The sequence below is a fragment of the Euprymna scolopes genome, chromosome 20, assembly GCF_053919585.1.
Source record: "Euprymna scolopes isolate OS-2025 chromosome 20, ASM5391958v1, whole genome shotgun sequence".
In the NCBI taxonomy this organism is placed as follows: Eukaryota; Metazoa; Mollusca; class Cephalopoda; order Sepiida; family Sepiolidae; genus Euprymna; species Euprymna scolopes.
The window spans coordinates 14,098,863-14,112,100 of NC_136501.1; positions in this window are offsets into that span (position 1 = coordinate 14,098,863).

Consider the following 13,238-nt stretch of genomic DNA (forward strand, 5'->3'; position numbering starts at 1 on the left):
TGTCAAGAGATTCACTAATCCTGTGGGATATAACCGTCAACACATCTGCGGTAGATCTTGCAGAGCGGAAACCATATTGTGTGTCACTAAGAAGGTTATTCCTGCTGAGGTGGTTGACTATTTCTCTATTTAATATGGAATTTCTCTATTTAATATGATAATAATAAATTTCAAACAATTATTACAGTTTATAGATCACCGTGTCACCTTCTCAGCTATATTGCGAACCAAAAAGTGTCAATTTTCGTTCAGTAAAACCTAAATTATGATGAGTTTACTGGTGTTCAAAATCATAAAAAACGTAAGATAATGTGTTGCATCATTTACCGCTCAACTGATTTTGTGCTACAGAACAGGTGCTGTCAAGAATTGTGCATGTCAACGTACTTAAGGAAATAAATGGTAAGGTGATCAATATCTTGAAATTTGGAATATAGACTTCTGTCATTTATTTGTTATATATCTATATCTATACCAATACCCATCTATCTATCTATCTATCTATCTATCTATCTATCTATCTATCTCTCTCTCTCTCTCTCTCTCTATATATATATATATATATATATATATATATATATATATATATATATATATACTAGCATGGGTGCCCTGTGTTGCCCGGGTATTTGGAGGTGTATGCTGAACAAAAAAAAAGCGGTCAATTTTTTTTACTTTGACCCCTATTATGACTCCTTAAAATTATTGTTTTGGGCTCAAATCAAGTTATTAAGTTAGATCCATGTCTAAGGAACCTATATCTAAAATTTCAAGTGCTTAGACCCAAAATTGTTGGAAGAATTTGGTAGAGTTCTCAAAGGTCAAATCGTTGGACTTTGACCCCTTAATCTCCAAATTTCTGGCCGAAAACTGATCACATCGATTTTACCAAATCTCAGTACCCTTTATATCAAATTTCGAGTCTGTAGACTAAAAATTGACAGAGTCATTGCGTAGGGAAATGTATACAGACACAAGACACGTTCACTTTTAGATAGATATATATACTAGCATTTCAGCCCGGCGTTACCCGGGTGTTTGGAGGTGTATGTTGAGCAAAAAAAAAAAAGATAGTAGGAAGGCAGGTTCACACCCGTACCGCAAAGGAGGAAAAGAACGGGGGAAAAATCTGATGTCTTTGCTGTTACGACCACCACCAAACCGGAAGTGACGTAGGTTTAAATTAAGGCTTAGACAATCGAAAGGAGAGGATGATTTTCGAAAATATCGGCGAAAAAAGCGACCCCCCATGTAGTGCCCAGTTGAAGGTGAAGAAATTAATGTTTTTATCCTATTTTTCGATATTTTTCGTCTGAAAGGTCGAACTTCAAAATGATCTTGTAAAAATCCGTCGTCTATGCCGAAAGTTTTAAGCAGACATGCAAACATACATACATACATACATACATACATACATTTATATATTAGTAACTAAAAATTTTCGACCAAAAAGCTTACCCTAAATCCTCTCCCCTCCTTTTTTGTCCTTCAGTTCTCATTTCAAATGAGTGATTTTTCTGATAAAGGGTGAAGAAAAAGCTGCTTTCCAGTAGCCTGAGCTGTCAGAAATCTGTTTCCATGTCTGTCCTTGTGGCCATGTCACTAGTAAGGGTGCTGGAGGTAAACGTTTCATATGGGCTGACGTTATCCGCCTGATAGTCAGGGACCCGAACCTTGGATTAACCACTAAGGAGACTGTCCTATCAGCAGGTGCAAAGTAATGGGGCTGCTGTATTGCCATCTGGTGAATGGATTCTGAACCATGCAGTAGTTTCTGGTAGGGCCTCTCGATGCCATACTAGTGGGTAATTGTTAACTGATGTGCTACAAAAAAAATTCCTATCCTTTTCTCTCCTGCTTTCCCTCTCTGTCCTGCTCTAACCAAGTATGCTGACCTGTTTCACAAACCCCAAATTCTCAACATGAAATATCTCCAGAAAAAATTCACAAATAAACCTAGAACTCCATCCTCCAACGTAGACCCCTACTACCATGTCTCCTTCTCCAACATCAGGGGTCTACGTTCCAACCTTCCAGAGGTTGAAACCCAAATTACAGGAAACAAAAAAAAAACGGACATTTTCTTCCTAAGGGAAACTGGCATAAAGCCAACCACTTCCCTAGATAAGTTCATAATTAAAGGATACTCTAACTTAACATCTAAATCTGACCCTCAGGATCGCCATAGGCAGGGAATATGTGCCTACATTAAAGATGGCTTTCCGTGTGGTAATCTCCAGAGAAGACCCTAATTTACCTTATATGTGTTTCTGGGTTGCACTTGCTTACACCACTGCATTTATATTTGCCCTCTATCGCCCCCACAACAGTGGAGTTACTATCTTTAAGAGCATATCTGAGAAAATGGACCACATCCTGTCTGCTCATCGGCTAACATCCACATTTGCGGTGACTTCAATGTCCATAATGTGGAATGGCTGACCCACTCGAACAAGACAGATGATGAGGGGAGGTTCTGTCATGATTTAGCCATTGCCTATGACCTCACTCAGATTGTTCACGAACCCACCCGTGTACCCAATACTTCTGGTCAGTTAGCTAGCCTTCTAGACCTTTTCCTCACAACTTCCCCTGTCTCCTCTGGGATCTTCTGACCACTCGGTTGTATCAGTTAAGATAAAAGCGAAATACAATAAGTCTTCAGGTGATAAGTCGTCCCCCTCTCAGTACAGACGAATAAGTCTCCTGTGTGTCATGAGTAAGTTGCTGGAATCCATATTAAATAGAGAAGTAGTCAACTACCTCAGCAGAAATAACCTTCTTAGTGACATAAAATATGGTTTCCGTTCTGCTAGATCTACAGCATATGTGCTAACGATTATATCTCATAGGATTAGGGAATCTCTTGACAAACGCTTCCTCTCTAAGGCATATCAAAGGCCTTTGATAGGGTATGGCATAAAGGTCTACTTCACAAGATCTTCAGCTATGGTATAGCTGGAAATGTCTTCTCAATTATTAAATCATTTCTCTTTGACAGATTCATTAGAGTAGTGGTTGATGGGCAGAAATCATAAGCTCATATTATTAATGCTGGAGTCCCTCAGGTGTCCATCCTGGGTTCAACTCTTTTCCTGATCTAGATTAATGATCTTCCAGATCACATCCTTACATCATTCATAGGCATTTATGCTAATGACACTACCATCTATGGTAGCGCATCAAAGGACGTAAATGACAAAGTTCTCACTGATTCTCTCTCTTCTGATCTTGAGCGCGTGTACTGTGGGGGAAGAGATGGCTGGTTACTTTTAATGCATCTAAAACCAAGCTTGTATCTTTACATCATCAACGCTCTGATCCCCATCTCGCATCAATTTAAATGGATGGCTCTCAACTAGAGGGAGCTCCATGTTTTGATAAGCTTCTGGGCTTGACCTTTACTCCTGACCTGAAATGGAACACGTAGATCAAGTCTATTGCCAAGGTCGCTGGAAAAATAGTAGGATCCTTCTACCGTTCCAGAAGATATCTCACTGTTGATGCAATTCTCTATCTCTATAAAAGCCAAGTACGTCCAAGCATGGAGTACTGTTGCCACATCTGGGCAGGAGCTGCTAAAAACAGCCTATCCTGTCTTGACAGAGTACAAAATAGACTTCATGGCTTAGTGGGGGATGCCCTTTTCTCTTCCCTGCAACCTCTCTCCCACAGGAGAGATGTTGCAAGCCTGTATTTGTTTTATCGTTACTTCCATGGCAGGTGCACGTCTGAGCTCCAATCTCTGGTCCCCCCTTGTTGATCTTTCATGAAAAACACCCGTCTAGCTGAAACCACTGTAAAAAATTTTCCCCACTCTTTATCTGTGTCAAAACCAAAACGTAGATTCCATGAACAAAGCTTCTTTCTTAGAAGTGCACGCCTGTGGAACTCTGTTCCATCTGCCTGTTTCCCACCTGACTACAACTTGGATGTCTTCAAGTCCAACATAAACAAATTCTTGATGAACCGCCCCCTTAAGTAGACACTTTATCAAATCTCAACACAAACGTACTGTACACACAATAACCCTTGTCCCCGAGTGGCTTCCGTGCCTTGATAAGTGGTGACCACCTTGTAAAAAAAAAAACCCTTTATGTAGAATTTCAAATGTTTAGACCAGAAATTGTCTGAGTAATTTCGCAGAGACCGCATAGGTCAATTTTTCTTAAACTTTTTCCCCTATTATGACCCCTTAAAATTTATTATTTTGGGCTCAAATCAAGTTATTAAGTTAGATCCATGTCCAAGGAGCCTATATCTAAAATTTCAAGTGTTTAGACCCAAAATTGTTGGAGGAGTTTGGTAGAGTTCTCAAAGGTCAAATCGTTGAACTTTGACCCCTGAACAGCTAAATTTCTGTCCGAAAACGAATTATATCGATTTTCCCAAATATCGGTAACCTGTATATCAAATTTTGAGTCTGTAAACTGAAAATTGACAGTTATTGCATAGGAAAATGTACACACACAGATACACAGACACACAGACACGTTCACTTTTATAGATTAAACAAAAATATATATGTATAGATAAATATATATGGAAACAATTTTGTGTTTACTGCAAATTTTTTACACAAATATTACGCAAGTATAAATCATGTAGAATATCTGCATAAACATAATTGCACGTAATAGTTAAATAAAGATGACCATCCCATAAGAAAACCGAAAAAACTAATAGAGAATTAATTAAAATGAATGTTTAAAAGAATATGCAAATTAGATAGATCTTTTGCTAGCGAATGCAATTCCACAACCCATATATAACAAAATTGTATTTTCTTTTTAAATAAATAGAAAAGAGGGGTTTTGATATGAATATCAATACACACAAAAGGAAAACGAATTTATAGGAGTATATATATATATATATATATATATATATATATATATATATATAAGTGATCTTTTTGATGTATGTGCAAAACTCTCTACCAAACTCCTTTCTGAATATTTGGTCTACAGACTGGAAATTTGATATATAGAGTATTTGGCTCGATTTTGATTTAGTTTTTAGCAAGTAAAAATATCTGCTAAGGAGGTAAAAATGTAAAAAAAAAAAAACAGTTGCAGAAGTAAATTAAATAACTTCAGAGCATGCGTGCATACACATTTTTAGCTTGAAATCACTTAATTTTTACCTTTTTTTTTAATGATCTGGTGATAGGCCAGACAATAACGATGGTGACTGAAGCATTAAATAACAACTAAGTTTCAGATCTAGTCATTTTCTTCTCAACTTTTGAAATCATTACCATACATATCGGGTACAATATAATAATCAATAGAGAATTTGCTCTATAATAATAAATATGAAATCTGCATGAAACAAAATATCATGCAGCTTGCTAGTGATACGATACTATTCTTAAACAACGGATTTATTTTAGTAAGTTTATTCATATCTATTTTATTATTTACTAGTTATATATAGGGATGTGACAACAGCATATTTTTTTCATTCTTTTGACTCTCAAGTATATATCCGACACAGTAAGACACAGTTAATCAACCGAGAACCACATTCGTTCATATAAAAACATATAAGATATTAACAGATATATACTCAAGAGTCAAAACAATGAAAAGAATATGCTGTTGTCACAGCCCTAGTTATATATACTTGGCGTTGTCCGGTCGAAACCTATTACCGGGCGGACGGTTTAGGCACACACTATTTAACATATACCGAATATTCTAACTCTTAATCTTATGATTTTCCTGAAAGTGAACAACAGGTTGAATTTATGGAAGCATAAAACACATCAATATTCATTTATGAAAATCAAACAGGAAATAACTCATAGCTTAAATAAATAAAGCTTACTTCCGTTTTTTAAGCGCAATGGATGTCGGGTTATAACAATTAAAAAATAATCTAAGCATTCTATTTCGAACTTAAGCATACCAGACCAAACACTATTTCAAACAGGCAAAGAACAATACTATTTAAAACTTTAGCGTGACAGACACACGAAAATCTTATTTTAAACTGAAGCAAGACAGATCAACAAAATGATATTTCAAATGTAAGCATGACAGACCAACGAAAATGCTATAAAACAAATGGACCCCCTCCACACACACAAAAAGCTATTTCAAATTTGATAAAAATGTTCTTTCAAATTTAAGCATGGCAGACCAACGAAAATATTATTCAAAATTGAATATGACAGGTCAACAAAAATTCTATTTCAAACTTACATAACGGAAATGTTATTTCAAATGTAAATTCTATTTAAAACATAAGCCTGACAAACTAACGAAAATTATATTTCGAACATAAGTACGACTTATCAAAAGAATTCCATTTCAAACTTAATCCTTACTGATCCAAAAAAAATTCCATTTCAAACTTAAGCCTGACTTACCAAAGAGATTCCATTTCAAACATCAGCCTGACTTAATAAAGAATTTTATTTCAAACTTAGTTCTTACTAACAAAAAAACAAAAATCCATTTCAAACTTAAACGTATTAGACGAACAGATGCTCAGAAACGTTTAAAATAAGCGTTTTAGTGATGAAATTTCTATTTTAACAATTAACAGACGAATAGGTGATGAAATCCGTTTCACATTCGAAAACAATTCATACAACACAAATACTGCAGGTGATTATTAGTTTATTCTTTGAAAAATTTACAGTCTTCAAAGTATTGGTTGCATGACATAATGGGATTGGTTCAACTATTATTCAAAAGATGTCTCAACGGTGAATTCATTATTGTTTTCTCATCACAGACACACGTTTGTGTAAATCCTAGAAAATCTAAAACATAATGAACCCTGGAAAAAAATGTGCATAAATGACTTTAATGAGGAAAGCATGGCGGATAGGATAAATCCAATTGTATATCAAATTGTAATAATATTCAGAGAATGTATTTTACAAATACTTGACTAACCCCAATGGAAAGGGACAGTGTTGCACCTTTGTTCTTGCATGGATTGGTCTCACCAATAGACATTAGCAACCATTGTACCAAGGGAATTTTTTCTGTAGCAGTTGAGACCATTGAGGCCTGCAAGTGCAAATCAATTTCGTATGAATACAGGTCTCGGATAAAAAAAAATGTAGGAAATAAATGCAACATAAAATCACGTGGAACAACATGGCACGACTTTTGACCGGTTTGATTCAGTTGTTGGGCGTTGGTTTCCATTGTTCTTTCTAGAATTAACTATTTACAGAAGGGACCATGTGAAGGTTGCTAACATCCATAGAGAAAGAATGGCGTTAGAGAATTTATAGGATGCAAACTTAACATGTCCAGAACATAAAAATAAAAACTCATTCTTTGTGGGCTAACTGGGCCAAGTTTCGTTATTTGGGTTGGAGGGGGATCGGTTTTTCATTCATTATATGTACTGATTTGGAAAGAAAATGCTGAAAATTACTTGAGAAATCTGTTATATAAAGGATAGTTGTTTGTGTGTATGTGTGCCTGTATATCGAGAGAGGAATGGGCTGGGCAGAAAAGACAATAGGTGATGACGAAGCAAGAGAAGTAAAACTAGGGAGAAGGTTAGGTTTAGGGTTATTATTTATTAATTTGGAAGGAAAATGTTGTTCCATTCCTTGAGGCACCTATTATATAAGGAAGAGTTGTGTGCGTGTATATATGTGTGTACATATATTAAGAGTAGAAGGGTTTCATATATCTGGGGATCTCTACTGTGTAGGGGTGGGATTTTGCTGCTTGTCGGGTTTGTCAGGGGGCATTTATGTCGAGGGGATACAAGGGCTTGTAATTCACCATTAAAATACTTGTAGAACATGCAGAGGATGCAATATTTCGTTGATGGGACAGAGGTTGAAGCTTAGATGACAGTTCAGGACCTATCAGATTGGTGACTCTCTTTTGAACACTGTCCAGGAGTAAGAAACTAGTAGCAGATGCACCAGCCCAAATGTGACAACCGTACTCCATACATGGGCGAATGGTGGCCTTGTAGAGATAAAGATGCTTTCAGATGTATGTAGCTTTCTCGCATGATAGAGAGATCCCACCTTCTTTGCAGCAGCCTTGGCAATGTTCTCAATGTATCTATTCTAGTTCATGTTCCCTGTGAACGTTAGGCTGAGGAGTTTGAAAGAAGTACTTTCAGGTAATGTATCTTTAGTCATAGCTATTCGTGGTTGTAATTATTGAAGGAAACAAGCTTAGTCTTGGCACCATTGAATGTGGCCATCTATTTTTGTCTTCATTCCACTGCAGATTAGAGATCTTCCTCCAGTGTTTTTGCCATTTACTTAGATATGTGTTCATTTGTTTTCCCCTCGTGCCTGTTATAGAGTGTGGTGTCATCAGCAAATATACCCATCTCTGAAACAATTTTATCACGAAGGTCATTTACGAATATTAGGAATAATAAAGGTACAATGATCGAACCCTGAGGTACACCCGCATTTATATCATATTGTTTTGATGTACGACCGTCGAGGACAACCTGGATTCATCTCTTATTTAAGAATGACTTACTTATGCTAAGTATTCGTCCAGTGATACAGTAAGATCTGATTTTCCTAAGAAGACCATCGTACCAAATCCTGTCAAAAGCCTTAGATATATCGAGAGCTACCGCTCTACCCTTATCTGCTTTGTCCAGTGTATTGTATGTATGTTCAGAGATTACAGTAAGGATATCTGCTGTATAACGAGCTTGTCTAAGTCCATATTGTTGGTCAGTTAGAAGTTTAGCAGCTGTAAGGTGATGAACTAGAGCTTGATTAATTATGGACTCAAATAGTTTGGTGAGAAGTGGGAGGAAGCTAATGGGACAATAATTTAATGGGTCAGTTCTTTCGTCAAAATTCTGAAAAACTGGTATCACAGAAGCGGTTTTCCAGCAGTCAGGGAAGCAAGATTCGTTAAGGCATTTGTTGAAAAGTTTGGAGAGAACGAGAGCAACCTCAGCAGAGCATTTTTTTAATAGCACAGCCGGGATGAGATTGGGTCCACATGCTTTTGAGGTGTTTTTTATTGTCTTTTTTATTTGATTTTGTTTATAAAATAATAAATATTTATGAATTGTTTATAAAATAATAAATATTTATGAATTGTTTATAAAATAATAAATATTTATGAATTGTTTATAAAATAATAAATATTTATGAATTGTTTATAAAATAATAAATATTTATGAATTGTTTATAAAATAATAAATATTTATGAATTGTTTATAAAATAATAAATATTTATGAATTGTTTATAAAATAATAAATATTTATGAATTGTTTATAAAATAATAAATATTTATGAATTGTTTATAAAATAATAAATATTTATGAATTGTTTATAAAATAATAAATATTTATGAATTTTAAACTAAAATCTATAGATCATCTCCCACAGAAATGTTTTTATATTATCTGCACATATACCAATGCAATATATGCACAATTTTCACGTGTGTTTTAATTATAATCAGGAAAAAATAGCAACTCTATACTTAAATACTAAGATATCTATAAAGAATTAGAATTGGAATCGGTAATTTTATTGGAATTGGGGATTTAGTTAGTTGGTTGGTTGTTTTTGTTTTACGGCATATCAACCCTTTTCGGGTTATTTAATGCTGAATCCAAAGATTTTGAAGAACAAGTTTTTAATAGAATATATTTGTTGTTTTCAAGTCGGTTTCTATTTAACCCATAGTTGGGACCATAACAGGTACTACCACTCTGGGTCAGAGTGGACCTGGGAGCAATGGTAATTAAAAAGGGTGGCTCCACACTCCCCAAAGCCCGCAAGCTGGGGCCTCACCACTGGATATAGTCTAAGGTCATATCCAGGGGATTTAGTAAAGAATTAGTAATTTTATCAGAATCGGTAAATATATTAGGATCGTCCCATCACTAGTTACCACTTATCAAAACTTGAGGGTAAAGGTTAATTAGATAGATTGTCAGTTGAACGATGAAGAATATTATGAAAAGATTGAAATGGATGAATAGAATGGACAAGTCTTGACATGAGAACAATTTATGACAAATATTCACTGACATTGGATTTGAAAACGGCTGTCTTGTAGCGTGCAGGCAGGCATCCCCTTGATAACATATTCCACAGATGTGAAGTCCTTATCTCAAAAATCTGTTCATGGGAATTCTGTTTGATGCAAGATTCACGGAAAAAGAAATTAAATTTTTTGTAGTTGTGATAGTAAGACGAGTTCCTGTTGTTAATGTCTTACAAGGAGAAACAAGAGATTGAAGATTAGTCGAGTACCTTCCATCCTAGATTTGTGGTGTCTGCCTTTCTGTATGAGGATGTAATTGAAAACAAGGCCCTATATCAAGATAAACACAACTCTTCTCAAGTAAAACGTCACAAGATATCCAATGGTGACATTAATTTTGTATTAGGATTTTTATCTTTTACAATAATACTGTGGGATCTGCGTTCGCACCATCCATATACTAACAACTATATATATATATATATATATATATATATATATATATATATATATATTAACAACTATATATATATATATATATATATATATATATATATATATATATATATATATATATATGCGAGGTGCCTTCAATAAATTAGCATATTTTTTCATATAGGCACTTTTAATGATAGTACACACATGAAACTCTAGTCTGATTCGAAGTAATCTCTTCCGGCTGCAATTCACTTGTTGTACCAGTCCAACAACTTCTGGAAGGCCCCATAGAAATGTTCTTGTGTCACAGCTCTTTTATCTTCTCAATTGTTTCATAACGATAGTCCCCCCAAAAAATCAAGGGCTGGACTATAGGGAGAATGAGAACCTGTCACGATGCCCATCACAACGTCTTTCTTTCTGAGCTTCTCTGAGCACCCTTGGGATAAACTTGGCGCTAATTTTCTGCATTTTCAGTTCCTCATGAATAATTGCGTGTACAGTTCCCACACTGACATCAATTTGTGCACTTACTGTCTCTATAGACACACGACGGTCCTTATCCATGAAATTCTTTATTTGGCCAATCAACTCTTGTGTTTGAATTCTTTACTCTTCCCACATATCTCATCATCCTTCACAGATTCACTGCCTTACTTGAATCTCGTATGCCCCCCCCCCCAACTGATGTTCGATTCATGCAAGATGGTTCAAAAGCAGTTTGAAGGTTTCTATAATTTTCTATGGCATTTTTTCCAAGTTTAAAACAGAATTTTTATTGCATATCGTTCTTTTAAAGTGTCCTCATGTTCAGATCGCATTTTTGAAATTCATCAGTTGTGAAAATCAGGCTTTAGTAGCGTGTATTCCAATTCCTGCTGTATTCAACCTGAAATTATAAAATTTACTCCGTCATCTTATGATTTATAGCAATAACATAAAAATTTTTCCAGAGTCTACGGCAATTTTAAATGTCTATACCAAAAAAAGTCTGGAAACTTATTGAAGGTGCCTTGTATATACATCTGCATATATATATATATATATATATATATATATATATATATATATATATATATATATATCTGTCCCTATCTTTATATACATATATATATAACTACTTAATTTACTCACATAAAATTAATATACGAAAGTATAAATTTATGCGTAAACTTTAAGTATTTACTTCAAAAGTGCTCAATACGTAAGTAGAGCTAATTAGTTAGTTATAAAATATATATGGCGATTAAGCTACACTGAATATTTTGCGTTTCATCCACTCTAGGACTCTTCAGGCTTATGCGCATAAGCCTGAAGAGTCCTAGAGTGGATGAAACGTGGAATATTCAGTGAAGCTTAATCGTCATATAACTTACTATATATATATATATATATATATATATATATATATATATATATATATTACGGTAATGGAAATTTCTGTTGTAAAATGCTACTTACGGCATATAAATATAACTAAATTAGAATTTCATTTTCCGGGTTCATTGTTCCATTTTAAAAGCCAATCTAATTGATGCAAATCTTTTAAATGCTGATCCCTCCCGCCTCCTACTCTCACTCTCCAATTGATAAGAAGTTCATAACGAACTCAACACGGCAAATTCCTTTTAATCCCCTGGAAATTTCCGGAACAAGTCATCCGTTGATTGAGGAGATTCTCTTTAAAATGTAACAATGGACATCATTGGGATCTTCCCAGTCCATAGTCATCGCACAGTTCGTGTCTTCGTTTATTTTTGAAAAAGTCTACATTCATTTTAATTTCTTTTTTATGAGGTATTATCTTGAACATCTGTAGCAATATATATACGCAATCATATATAAATATATATATATATATATATATATATATATATATATATATATATATATATATATATATATATAGTTGTTTTGAAAATATATATGGCCATGAGGCTACACAGAATTATCCGCATTAAATCTCCGTGAGCATTCGTCAGGCTATCCTATACATATATATATATATATATATATATATATATATATATATATATATATATATATATATATATATATATATATATATATATATATATATATATATTTATACGCCTGATGAATCCTCATGAACATGAAACACGGAAAATTTTGGGTAGCTTAATTGCCGTACATATTTTCAAGAGTATATATATATATATATATATATATATATATATATATATATATATATATATATATATATATATATATATATTCAAAACTGACTACCTAGCTTTACTTACGTATCAAGCACAATCGAAGTAAATACTGAAAATAGATACATAGAATTTTGTGTAGATATATAAAGTAATATATGTGTGTGTGTTTGTGTGTATGTGTATATATTTAAAAATTATAACTAGGTATATATATATATATATATATATATATATATATATATATATAGAGAGAGAGAGAGAGAGAGAGAGAGAGAGAGAAAATAAAAAGGAACAAACCGTATTATGTGTTCATCAACGTTTCGTCTTTATTTCGAGACTTCCTCTGGATGAATGAGGTTAAGAAACCAAAAAATATACCAGTACAAAATATTTGAAAATGTTTCACGTGCACAGTGTGACGCAGTTCTATTTTAAAGAAACGGAAAATTGATGTTGTAAATTCAAAAAGGAGGGGGGGGGGCTGGCGCTGTTAAAGAGAAGGAAATTTTAGTGACGTCATATAGTCGTTAATTTAATTTAAAATTATGAACGCAAGTTTATATTCTATTGAGAAAAAGATATAAAAAATATGGAAAAAAAATATAAACTTGCGTTTATAAATTTTTTTGAATTTACAACATCAATTTCGTA